Here is a 13,899-nt window from a genome sequence, read left to right as displayed (position 1 = left end):
TATAAATCCTTCAAGAAAGGTATGATACTCTCGCTAATTTAGATGGAGTAGTATTTCAGCAGATGATAATTGTGACGAGGAAGAATCAACTGATGAATATAGACGTAAATTCTTGAGCGGTAGGGCTAAATCAACAAGATACTTTTAATACCATTGTGCCGGTTTCCCCTCCCCAAAGTGTAGTAAATAAAAATATAGCCGAAAGAAAGAAATATAGGCTTCCAAAAATAGAATTGAAGAAGTTTTCTTGGGAGATAATTGACTGGTTATATTTTTGGAGTCAGTTCCGTAAAATGCACGGAGATGAGGACATGGGGGAGGAAGATAAATTCCAGTATCTCATTCAAGCTATGATAGAAGGTTCTAACGCGTACGAGTTAGTCACAAGTTTCCCCCCGACTGCCGACAATTATCATAAAGCGATAGACAGTCTTCAAGCTCTATTTGGTAGGGAGGACTTAGAGGTTAAAGTTTACGTTCGTGAACTACTAAAGCTGGTTTATACCAATGCAGTGAATTCCACAGGAAAACCGACACTTAGTAGATTACATGATAAATTAGAATCACATCTCAGGTCTCTGGAAAGTTTAGGAAGAGGAAGTTGTGTGAAAAATATCTCGCAGGTTTTGAGCACACATCTGAAAGACAAGCCAAGAAAGGATATCCTGATGGTAATGCCCTTAACGAAACTATTTTGAAAGGAAGAAAAGAATATGAAGTAGAAACTTTTTGGTGATAATTGATAGTTTATGTAGTGGGCTTAATAATTGTCTTCAGTCTTACAAAATATTTCAGTCATTATTCCAGTTTCTAGTAGACTCCAAGTCTTCATGTACTGTGGATGAAATTTCTCTTAATAACTGTTTACGTTTTTACCAAGATAATCTTGATGAAACTAGAAATTAAACATTTTTTATTTCGTTAAAAGTGTAGATGTAGTTACTTGCCAGGAGATAGCTAAATAGATATACGGGAATGATTTGATTAGTGTATTTCCAAATGTATTTGTGGCATTGAAATTGTATTTGGTAATTCCAATAACCAGTTGCGAAGCAGAGCGTTCTTTCTCTAAACCGGCACTAATCAAAAATAAATTAGGTACAGTCAACCATGCTTCAACCAAGACTGGATGGTTTGCCTATCATGTCTTTAGAACATAACATAACAAATGAGTTGTCATTCGCTGATGTTTTGCAGTCATTTGCAAATCTGAAGGCAAGGAAAAAGACATTTTAATGTAAAAGTTATTCAACTACAAATTAGGTCAGTTCATGCAGCATCGATTATCCAAAAGAATCCGTGAATGGAAACGGTCGGATAAGTGGGTTTTCGGGTAGCCGATCATTTGCGAAAAAGTCTGCTCCTACGCCATAAGAGCAATGCAGTGATACTGAACAATTTCAAAGTTTTTCTGTTTCAAGCTTCCGTCCTTATTGTCAAATGCACTTATAATTCTTGAATAGGTATCACTCTTCATTTAAATATTTGTTACTGTGTCCTTCCAGCTCCAGATTCTTGAACTAATCTTGATCCACCAAAACCATCTTCAACTAGTCTATTTTAAATTTATCGGAAAAACAGAAAATGACCTGTGATCCTTTTTAGACGTCATTGCGAACTGTACACTCATTCATTTCATTTCAATACCTGCCACAATCGAAGATTCATGCGCCACTGACGGCAACGGCAGTATTGTTAACTACGTGGGAGTAAAAATTAGGTAAGCTTTGGATGAAAAGAATTACAATTGGCTGAAATGGACCTAGATTACAATTGAATAGATGAAAACCATAACGGTATAAGTGACATTTTTAAATAAGTGTAGGATGCAACTCCGGGAGGATGTATCTTTTCACCAACAAGGAGATACAAGTGATAGCGGTAATATTCTGTGCTCTAGTGATGGGTGGTATAACTACAAATAGCATGCTTTATATGAGTGTTAAGATGTTTAAATGCCTTTTTCTCTGAATGGCCAAAATGCTACTTATACCGTTATGGTTTTCATCCATTCAATTATAATATATTTTAACGATATTTCTGTATTTTTGGATGCAAGCCTGCTGATGTAGGAAGAAGAAAACGTTACTTTGTCATAGCACTTGCGGATACACAACGCAGATATTTGAATTTGCTGACTGGGACACTTTCTGTTAGCCTGTATTTCTATTGATCAACGTTCAGATAATCGATACTTTACTGCAGGCAGGAATGAGTTTGCCAATGATATAACGAAGGACATTGTAGTATCATGACTTATAAAAAGTAGTACAAGTCATAATACTAAAATGTCCTTCGTTATCTCATAATACTACTTGTGCTAGCTTTTTACATTTTGATTTAATTTTAAATTTTAGATTTTAAATTCATGTAATGCCAATAAGATAACGGGAATGAGATCGTAGTAAGTTCTGTTTTGTATTGTGCCCTTGTAAAGGCACCCAAATGCGGTAGTCTTCTTTCTTGATATCTGCGCCGGCTGCTCCTGTAAATAATGACATGTAAAAATACCTACCGCTGCATGTAGACTCTTCTTACTCAGAGGTGGTGCGTCCCAAATATCCCACGGGTTGATGGGCCACACGTCGATCGGGGGGTGAGGAAATGAAAGATGGCGTAAACTAAACTATAAATAACGGTACCCAAAGACTGAATTAAAATTTAAATAAATAAACTGATTTATTGAACAAAGTGCAAAGTGTAAAAATAGAAAGTAAACTAGTGAAAAATAAAACAAAGTGAAATGAAATTGAAATTTAAAACAATTGAAAGATCTACATTACAATAACTCAATTATCTGCCTTAATAAATCTCGACTGATGGTCGATCAAATTTAAATATTCTGGATTACGTTGAATCACTGTCTCCATGACGATGACGTGACCAAACTCAAAACACTGGTCAGAAATACCACCTCATTTGAATACCTGGTTTGTAATACATTGGAAAATGTCTATCAAAACAAACTTGCGTAGTTAATTAATTAATTGGTTAAGTCATTAAATTGACACTGACTCAGAGGTGTTTATCAAATATTTAACCCATATTCAAATTCAGTTGGGAGACACCCAACTCTAAAATAATCTTGGAAAGCACTAACCATGTGTAACAAATAAAAGAAAGAAAAGAAAAACAAAACAACCATGAACATTGTACTTCATCTACCACATAACCATTTGCCACATTTTTTTAAACTACTCGTGGCTGAAAACAAGAAAATTTACTGAAACATGAACCTGAGTGCTACAGTCTCTCATTTAATTAGTTAAACCTCACTTGCATGACTGTGTTAGCCTGGACCTATTAAAATACTAAAATTAATTTGGCCAAGTGCCTCATGTTTACATCTCAAATGAAAGCGATCCCTTTACATTATTAATTTTACTTAATTTGCCGCTGCCTGCATTTTCATTACGAATTCATATTTGTGGTACCACCACTAGATGGAGGCAGATCCCATCTCATTTACATAATTCATTTGCGGCACTTATGATACAACTGCTTATTAAAGATCGCTTCATTTTCCTAACTGAAATGTAGTGGATTTCTAAGGCTTGGTGGTTACTGACTGTCTCCTGGTATGAGCATCCCACTACTACGGTTTTGACTATGAACTAATCGATGATCTCTTACCCTAACACATGAAATCTTATTTACATAAATGAGCATGCCAATGGAGAAATACTGCTCCTAAGAAAATACTGAAATTAAAATAATCTGACTACGCCTATTCTATTCTATTTACAGACATTAAATCCAACACAATTCACGTATCAGATTTAAAATAATACGGTGACAAAATATATACAAAGAAGTGATATCATAATAAAAATCTAGATCCCAAAATCGCTGCCTGCTGAAAGTTTTAAAATAAAGTGCGCAAATATCGGAGTATAAAGAAAAATCTACCCTGCTTCAAGTAACAAAAATATGTGAATTTCATGGCAATCTTCTAACCTCAGACGGAAAAATGTCTGGCCATGACACTATTCAACCTTTACGGACAAAAATTACTGGTATTGCATGTCATCCATGATTCTACATGACTGTCAAAATACACATTGATTCGTCGCTCTGTTCACACATTACCTGGTTCTAACTCGCAATTTTTCCGGGCATCTACTCTCCCTGGAAACTATTTGAAACAATACAGGCTTTCCGCCTACGACCAACTCACATGTCGTCACATATTTAACACTCTCGGTTAAATTATTAATCTCTCAATTCTATATATTCATCAATATTCTCGACGTAGTAACTCATAATACGGCCTCGTTCGTATCAGGCGGGCGAAATATCTGTCGTTCACATCTCCATTTCTTACGACACTGTTCATAGCATGGTCCAAATATCACATTTCCATTTTCAACGCAGATCATCAGGGATATTGTTATTCACTTTGCTCGATCTTTTGATCATCCTCCACTTCACATATTATAAAATATCAGAGCTGACTTATCAATGGCTTCCTGTCACTAACTATTTTACTAAAATGACGAGATTGCCTCTCAAAAACACGGCTATTGAAATGTGTAAAATAAACACTCGCGTGTCAACCAAATCGTCGTGAAAATACAAGGTATGAGAGCTACCGGAAACGGTCATCTGAATGATGATTACATAACATGAAACAATAAACTGAATGCGCTAGTAGCAAAGGTAAACATTTAAAATCAACAAGGCGGCATCTACAAAATCATAACTTCAACAAAAATATCGCTCATAACCAACGTTACAATAACATTATTATTATTATTATTATTATTATTATTATTATTATTATTATTATTATTATTATTATTATTATTATTATTATTTATTATTATTATTATTATTTACAAATCTGCACTACACTAATTTAAATCTCTAGTAAAATAGGATTCTCATCTGTCAAAATGACTTACTTCAAAATGGTCCAGAAATAAGATGCAAAACACATCTACTTAAAGAAAGTACGCAAATAACACTTGCTCACTCTTATTATTATTATTATTATTATTATTATTATTATTATTATTATTATTACGTGAATTATTTACAATCCTATCTAACAGTCTAAGCTACATTTTGATCATCGATTTGTTCATAGTCCTACATATTTATTTATACATGTTTTTGCTCATTTACCTTGGTGCTGGAGGCAGGTTGGATCACCCTCCGGGCTCTGTCATGATGAATTAGTATTCCATCTTGAAGCTGATGTGGTAATCCGAAATATCACACGTACATACTTGATACATTTTTATGACGGCGTTGCACACGTCCACATTTACATAAACACTCGCATTTTCTAGCACTCCAATGAAGATTATACAATAACACTGCATTAAACACCTGACGTGAAGTCGAAAGTCTGCTCTCCGCTACCTGCCTGGCCTCCTGCTGTGTCTCTTACACCCCTCTCAGTTTGTTTGTTTAAAGGCTTATTGGTTGTTCACCTCCTCATAACATTGGAGTCAAGGTCTTAACACCGCGGCCTTCCATTAGTGAAAACAAAGTCATTCTCCTCCCTGTAACTGCTTTAACTAATTTTGCTCCCGTAATATCTCGCTTGCCATAATAGTTCTTTGAAAGTGATAAAAACAAGTTAAATGTAATGTTCCCAATGATGTGTGGAGAATTTTTATACTAATCGTCCTCCAAAATATGACCTTTCAACAAATATCCAAACTACACGTGGATTAGGAAAATTTTATGCAGTTACGTGTTACGACGTGATCCATTGTCCCTCTCAGTTTGTTTGTGTAAGTTCATTTAAGGCAAGTGTTGAAAATGTAGCTATCATTGCCATTTGATAATTCAATTGCCTGATTATCTCTGCATAAATTCAAATAAATAAAAGTTTGTCAAAGTGTTCTTTTCTCCTAACATATTACTCACACAAGTAAATACATTGCTCACTCGGATGCCAACAAGTGTCTCTGATCGCGTTCCTACAAGACTCAGAATTCACACAACTGACTGAACTAACTCCGTACAGGACTGGATTAAACAACTGAAGATTCACCACACTACTCGTTGGTTTTGTAAACAGTCCTCCCCCCACTTCGAAAATAGTTCCGTGGAAGGGATGTGGCGTAATAATCTTGCACTTGGGACCGATTTAGCATACGTCCGTAGGTTAAAGTTTTAGGAAATATGTTCAAAACATTCCTAATTTTGGTCCGATTTACGTGTTACATTGCGCTACGAGAAATGATCACAGGGTAATCCATACGACGGCGCGCGTCACTGGCTCTATTTTCTTCCAGAGGATGGCTTCTTCCCGCCATGACGGTTCACTTCCTGGGCGATACCACCCTTCCATGTAAAGTTAAAAATTTCTTATTTAACCACTAATGATTCACACATTTTCACTGATAAATCCTCAAATATTGTTAGGAAGTCAGGACACAATTTTCCGCAACTACTCCGGGCTCCAAATCGCGAAATACTGGCTGTAGATTCCCGCTTTGACACTACATTTAAATTTGCAATTTTGTGATTGGCAGAGACGTTCGCGCTCTTCGCAGCATGGATGCTTCCACTTTCTGCCAAGGGTTGACGGGTATTATTGGTTTCTATCTCGCACTTCTAAGTAGGTCAAGTTCCAACGCGTGATTTCCCGTGAGAACCGAGTAGAAAGTTTCCACCTCTCGTCGGCACCATAAACATTATTGGATGTACCACTTAGGCCAGCTATATGCTGTCCGTGCCTTAAGACGTGTTCTGCGGATCTTCTTGCAGTCTGAACGGCGCCAGAATGTTGCTTTGTGAGACTGCCAGCTTTCCCCAGCCTACTGCTGTATTCCAATATGTGAATTATTAAACATTTAATTCATGCATTAATTACGCACATTCGCTTATGGGTGCAGTATGTCGATTTGATAGTGATGATGAGACAAATGTAAAATATGTTTTGGCATTATGAAATATTAACATGAAAAATAGAGAAAAATTTCAGTTTATTTCAACACTTCCCTATTCATCAATTTAAGTGGAAGTATGCTAGTCTTAGGTGATGTTACGAAGAAGGGGCCTCACATTTTTAAATAGCCCAGGACCCCCAAACACCTTAATCCGGCACTGGTATAAGGAGAGATAGAAGGAGCTTACTAGGAAATTGAATTTAGTGAAAAAGTCACCTAAGGATATTGCAAACATAATTCGGAGCCACATGAATTTTAGGGACCAATGGAAGGACAGGTATAGATACTTATGGACAGGAACAGGTTCCAGCAAGCTCATTCCAGGGATCATTAATGAACAAGAGGAGTGTACATGTGAGGATTTACAGAAGGCGGAAGTATTCACTCAGCAATATGTAAATGTAGTTGGATATAAGTATAACATCCTGATAGAGGAGGTGACTACTGATGAAGCACTGAAATTTACCTATGATAATAGACATTTATAAAAAGATACAGAAGTTAAAAGCTAGAAAGGCAGGGTTTGATAAAATTACTAGGGATATATTAAAGGCTATGGGTCGGGATTTAGTGCCATATAGAAATACTTATTTGGTTACTTTTTGCATGAAGGGCTATACCAAATGAATGGAGAGTTGCAATACTAGCCCTATTGTACAAGATAAATGGTGACAAACATAAAGAAAAAAATTACAGGCCACTCAGCTTGACATGTGTTGCATGTCAGCTCTGGGAGAGCATTCTTTCTGATTATATTAGACACGTTTGTAAAATTAATAACTGGTTTGATAGATGGATGTTCGGGTTTAGGAAAGGTTATTCCAGGCTTTTGATAAGAGTGGACCATGGGAGATTACTGACGAAAATTATGTCAATTGGGCTAGACAAGAGAGTAGTTGAATGGGTGACAACATTTCTAGAAAATAGAACTCAGAGTATTAGAGTAGATGAAGCATAATCTGATCATCTTAGCATACATCTTCATCACAAAATACATCACTTTAGTAATCACCGCAGAAACACATTATTGTATGCATGACTGCATGTAAGGTGAACACCTTAAAACTAGGCTTAATCACATTATTGAAGACCCCAGTTAATTGTGGGGAAAATGCCAGGGAAGAGGAATAATAGTTTCATGAATTTTTGATCAATGAACTTCTTTCCACTTGCAGTACTGACACACTCATGTTCACCCAAATAGTCACTTGTTACCCTTATAGCTAGGTCTGCCCTTGATTTTGTATTTCTATAGAAGAGATACTGTTGGCAAGTATTTTTTGATAATGTTCACTGTTTACATTCTTAAATTGTGAAAAATATGAGAAAACACAATATGCAAAATTTGTAACCTTTAATAAATTTGGCTTAAACGACTCACTCTGCTAATAATTAGGCCAATAACTTAATTTATTATAACATCAACTGTAGCAGAGTCTGAGAACAGATAGTGTAAGCTGACATTTCCAAACATTTTCTGGAGAAATAAAACCAAAAGAGGCTTATTTGAATTTTAAATATGACTGTTTTCATTCCTACACCCCTTTAGAACAGTAAGAAAGTACTGTATTTGAAATAGCAGAATATGGTACACTGTGCAAGTAATACTTAAAATTATGCAAAAACTGAGTTTAAATAAAAAAATTGCTTTTGTTACACCGACACAGATAGGTCTTAAGGAAATGGTGGATAGGAAAGTGCTAGGAGTTAGAAGGAAGCGACCATGTCCTTAATTTACATCCCCACCATTTGCCTCGTTACAAAATGGGAACCCACAGAAAATATCTTTAGGTCTGCTGACTGTGGAGTTCGAACCCACTCTCTTCCAAATGCAAGCTGGCAGCTACATGACCAAAATCTTGCAGCCACTCGCTCGGTAAAACCTGAGTATTCAAAACCTATCTAGAATAATCGATATTATATTCTTCTGAGTTTATGCAAAACTTTTCTACCAGTTATGGGAAGTTGTGGTTCATTTCTGAGTAAATGGAGCTAAGTTTCCATGCATTTTATATTGTATCACACTGCATAAACTCAAATGAATACTGGTATCATGCCTATTGTACATATTTACATACCGAGTATATAATGCATTTTCCTTATTATGAATATGGAATTTAGTTATATTTAAAAATTAGAAATCTTACCAACATTCTAATATTGTCTTTATTTTGTCTATAGTGGCAGAAAACATCAGAAAGGCGAGATTGGCAAATGAATCACCATTCGTCTAAGTTCCAATGGTTAATGTTTGGTATTAATATTTGAGCAAAGACTGAAGACTTTTATTCTAGTTGAAGTCGTGAACGTACTACATCTTAATGAAGAGTTCCCAAGTGTGTCAGGAAAGATTGATGACTATAAAGAAGCATTGAGACACTTGCTTGATGCCGTTTGGCAGTAGAGGTTTTGGTGCTAGTAAGTAAAATGAGTTCAAAGAAAAGATGTACGCTTTAGTTGTGAAAGAAAAGTTGTAAGTTTTATCTTAGAAATTTATTGTTATAACTCAGGTTTAAATAAAAGTAGTTATAAGGTTTGCTTGATGTCTCTGACAGAGAAAATTATTGTAGTAAAGGGAAGTGTACCATTTTATTATGATAAGCTTGATCGTGAAAAGAGAATTATATTTTTGTAATGTTTGCTCTCCTATGTTAGCAACCTGAACTAGTGTGATAAGCTTTAATGTTTATATTGATCATCATTATTCAGAAAATTATATAAGTTATAGAAAATAAATAATTCCTATTTTTATACAGTTTTGTAATATGTTGTACTTTACAATATTGCATTAAAACTGGAAATTTATGCCAGAATTTCATAATTTACTCTTAGAAGCCTAGTTGTTAAGTTTTGAACATCTTACTCTCAAACTGAATAGTACCTGTAAGTAGTGCCAGTTCATGACATTTTACTCTGGCAGGGCTGTGCCGCCATCTCTTTCGCCTCCCCAATCGGTCCAGTTTTCACTGACCAGCACCACGATACTTTTAGATGAATAATAATAATAATAATAATAATAATAATAATAATAATAATAATAATAATAATAATAATAATAATAATAATCCCATGACACTGGCTCAATAGAAATCTGCTTGCACTAGAACATTAATGAATGAATTAACTACACTACAATGGCATTTTTCATACACTGTAATAGGCTAACAGCTAATGCACTCCCGAATTTCTCTCTTGTTCAAATTTCAAAGCATGACAACGTATTTAACAATTTGACCACCCTACAATTAGTTCGTCACATTATGGTTACATTTTGAATCTTTATTTTAGCTACTTTATAGAACAGAATTGTTTAAATAGTCAGTATAATGGAATTCATTGTTTTGTAAAATGTTTGAGAATTAATCTCTAACGACAATTAATATAAGACGTGAGGGAAAAAGCCTAGGTACGTTTTTAAGTGGTTGGCGATGTTGCTGAGGGCTCCGCCATTCAGTGCTTACACCCTCCTGCACACTTCCTTGCCCTAACAAGCAAGCCTTTATCATCCTTCCAGGCTCCTCCTGCACCCCGCTCACTTGCTAATCTCTAGAAACCTACTTGAGGGTTCTGCCGGACAGACCATACATCCGCCTGCACTCTTCCTCCCCCTAACAAGCCCACATCGTCCTTCCAGGCCCCTCCCGCACCCCGCACACTTGCTAAGTCTGAGGACTCACTCAGGGCTCTGCAGCAACAGTCCGAGCGCCTCACGACTAAAGAGAAAACATCGTGCTTGCTGGACACCACATAAGTTCGACTTCGCTACATTTATAGGATGCTAATTAGTTTATTTGTCACCCATTCAATACATTGAAATTTTAAACATTTAGGAATTTATCATTATTTCCATATGAGACATGTTTCGCCCTTCTGTGAGGGCATCATCAGTCATAGTACTACCTCAAGGCATAAATCAGGTACCTGATTTGTAATTAAATTTTAAATACTAAGATATAATATTGACATATTACAGTGGGAAATTTAAGAGAAAAACAATGTTCGATGATGGTATAGATAACAATATATCAGCCATTGGCTGTAAATTATCAGCTGTGAAGGATAACAGCGTCATAATATTAGGGTATGTCCTACAAAGGGTGACTTAACATACACTGACTGACAGAGCAAATGCAACACCAAGAAGGAGTGGTTCGAAAGGGATGAAAGTTGGGGAAAAACAGAGACGGCACGGACGAATAATTGATGTTTATTTCAAACCGATATGCAGGTTACACAATGCGCACGGCATCGACTCAGTAGGATGTAGGACCACCGCGAGCGGCGACTCACGCATAAACACGTCGAGGTACAGAGTCAATAAGAGTGCGGATGGTGTCCTGAGGGATGGTTCTCCATTCTCTGTCAACCATTTGCCACAGTTGGTCGTCCGTACGAGGCTGGGGCAGAGTTTGCAAACGGCGTCCAATGAGATCCCACACGTGTTCGATTGGTGAGAGATCCGGAGAGTACGCTGGCCACGGAAGCATCTGTACACCTCGTAGAGCCTGTAGGGAGATGCGAGCAGTGTGTGGGCGGGCATTATCCTGCTGAAACAGAGCATTGGGCAGCCCCTGAAGGTACGGGAGTGCCACCGGCCGCAGCACATGCTGCACGTAGCGGTGGGCATTGAACGTGCCTTGAATACGCACTAGAGGTGACGTGGAATCATACGCAATAGCGCCCCAAACCATGATGCCGCGTTGTCGAGCGGTAGGGCGCTCCACAGTTACTGCCGGATTTGACCTTTCTCCACGCCGACGCCACACTCGTCTGCGGTGACTATCACTGACAGAACAGAAGCGTGACTCATCGGAGAACACGACGTTCCGCCATTCCCTCATCCAAGTTGCTCTAGCCCGGCACCATGCCAGGCGTGCACGTCTATGCTGTGGAGTCAATGGTAGTCTTCTGAGCGGACGCCGGGAGTGCAGGCCTCCTTCAGCCAATCGACGGGAAATTGTTCTGGTCGATATTGGAACAGCCAGGGTGTCTTGCACATGCTGAAGAATGGCGGTTGACGTGGCGTGCGGGGCTGCCACCGCTTGGCGGCGGATGCGCCGATCCTCGCGTGCTGACGTCACTCGGGCTGTGCCTGGACCCCTTGCACGTGCCACATGTCCCTGCGCCAACCATCTTCGCCACAGGCGCTGCACCGTGGACACATCCCTATGGGTATCGGCTGCGATTTGACGAAGCGACCAACCTGCCCTTCTCAGTCCGATCACCATACCCCTCGTAAAGTCGTCTGTCTGCTGGAAATGCCTCCGTTGATGGCGGCCTGGCATTCTTAGCTATACACGTGTCCTGTGGCACACGACAACACGTTCTACAATGACTGTCGGCTGAGAAATCACGGTACGAAGTGGGCCATTCGCCAACGCCGTGTCCCATTTATCGTTCGCTACGTGCGCAGCACAGCGGCGCATTTCACATCATGAGCATACCTCAGTGACGTCAGTCTACCCTGCAATTGGCATAAAGTTCTGACCACTCCTTCTTGGTGTTGCATTTGCTCTGTCAGTCAGTGTATTAACATGGATAGGTCCATGATTATTTACAGCCAACGGCTAATATATTCTTATCTATATCATCATTGAACATTGTTTTTCTCTTGACTTTCCCACTCTAATATATCAATATTATATCTTAGTATTTACAATTTAATTACAAATCAGATACCTGATTTATGCCTTGAGGTAGTACTATGACTGATGATGCCCTCGAAGAAGGGCGAAACATGTCTCATATAGAAATAATGATAAATTCCTAAATGCTTAAAATTTCAATGTATTGAATAGGTGACAAGTAAATTAATTAGCATCCTACATATAGAATCTTCAGCATGGACCAATAATGATATTTATCATTCGCTACATTTGTCCATCTCTTTATGTAATCAATTACAGACTGAAATAACTTTAAATGTTTTTGAAAAGGCAGTCGGGCAGCGTCCAAAAGCCCTTCATGCATGAGCCGCCACTGCCTGTAAGGCCATGTTAAGAATGCATTGCAGCTTTAACTGGACGTGATTGGATATCATGCATAGTTGAAGAAGTTGAATTATTATTCCTATTTATATATTAATATTTGGAGAATTCATTTTTAAAATTTGAATCATAAAAACTGAAGTCAGAACAGGGCTAGTGAATGAAAAATCTTCTACTATTCAATTCCAAAGGCAAAAATGTCATACAACTATATTTTGTAAAGGTATAGTCTAAAAGGCTTGATGCCTGTATTCATCATGCCATCTGGTAGAATCATCCTGTTTAAGAAAGGAGCCATTCTTCTCTACTTATAACATTAACCATTCAGATAGGCCTTCGGCTTTTGGTACCACCAATAGGATTACTGTTGCTCAGGGAGACTTAAAGAATATTAAACACTACCTTTTAATCATTTAATTTAACCCTCATTGTATGTACATATGAGGTTCTTCTCAAAACCATATCCCTGGGTTAAATATATATTTCATACTTTAGACTAAATTATGCACATTTTAAGGTAAAATGAATATTTTTTGATTGCTTGGCTTTGGGGCGCCGCTCTGCCGCCTTTTCAAGAATATTTAACGTTATTTCACTCTATAATTGATTACATAAAGAGATGGACAAATGTTGCAAAGTCGAACTTAAGTGGTGTGATATTCAGTTATACAATCTTATCTCTTTCGGCTGTAAACATTTTGCTTTTCTATTTTCAAGAAAATGGCAAAGGCTTTCAGACTGTGGCTGCTGTCCAGCAAGCACGATGTTTTCTCTTTAGTCATGAGGCGCTCGGACTGTGGTGGATGAGCCCTGAGTTGACCCCCAGACTTAGCAAGTGTACGGGGTGTGGGAGAAGCCAGGAAGGACGATGTGGGCTTGTCAGGGGAAGGAAGAGTGCAGGCGGGTGTATTTTCTGTCCAGCAGAGCCCTTAGTAGGTCCCTAGAGTATGCAAGTTTGTGGGGTGCGGGAGGAGCCTGGAAGGAAGATATGGGCTTGTCAGGGG

This window comes from Anabrus simplex, chromosome 2, assembly GCF_040414725.1.
Source record: "Anabrus simplex isolate iqAnaSimp1 chromosome 2, ASM4041472v1, whole genome shotgun sequence".
NCBI classification, from domain to species: Eukaryota; Metazoa; Arthropoda; class Insecta; order Orthoptera; family Tettigoniidae; genus Anabrus; species Anabrus simplex.
Note: the sequence above shows the minus strand (reverse complement) of the source record.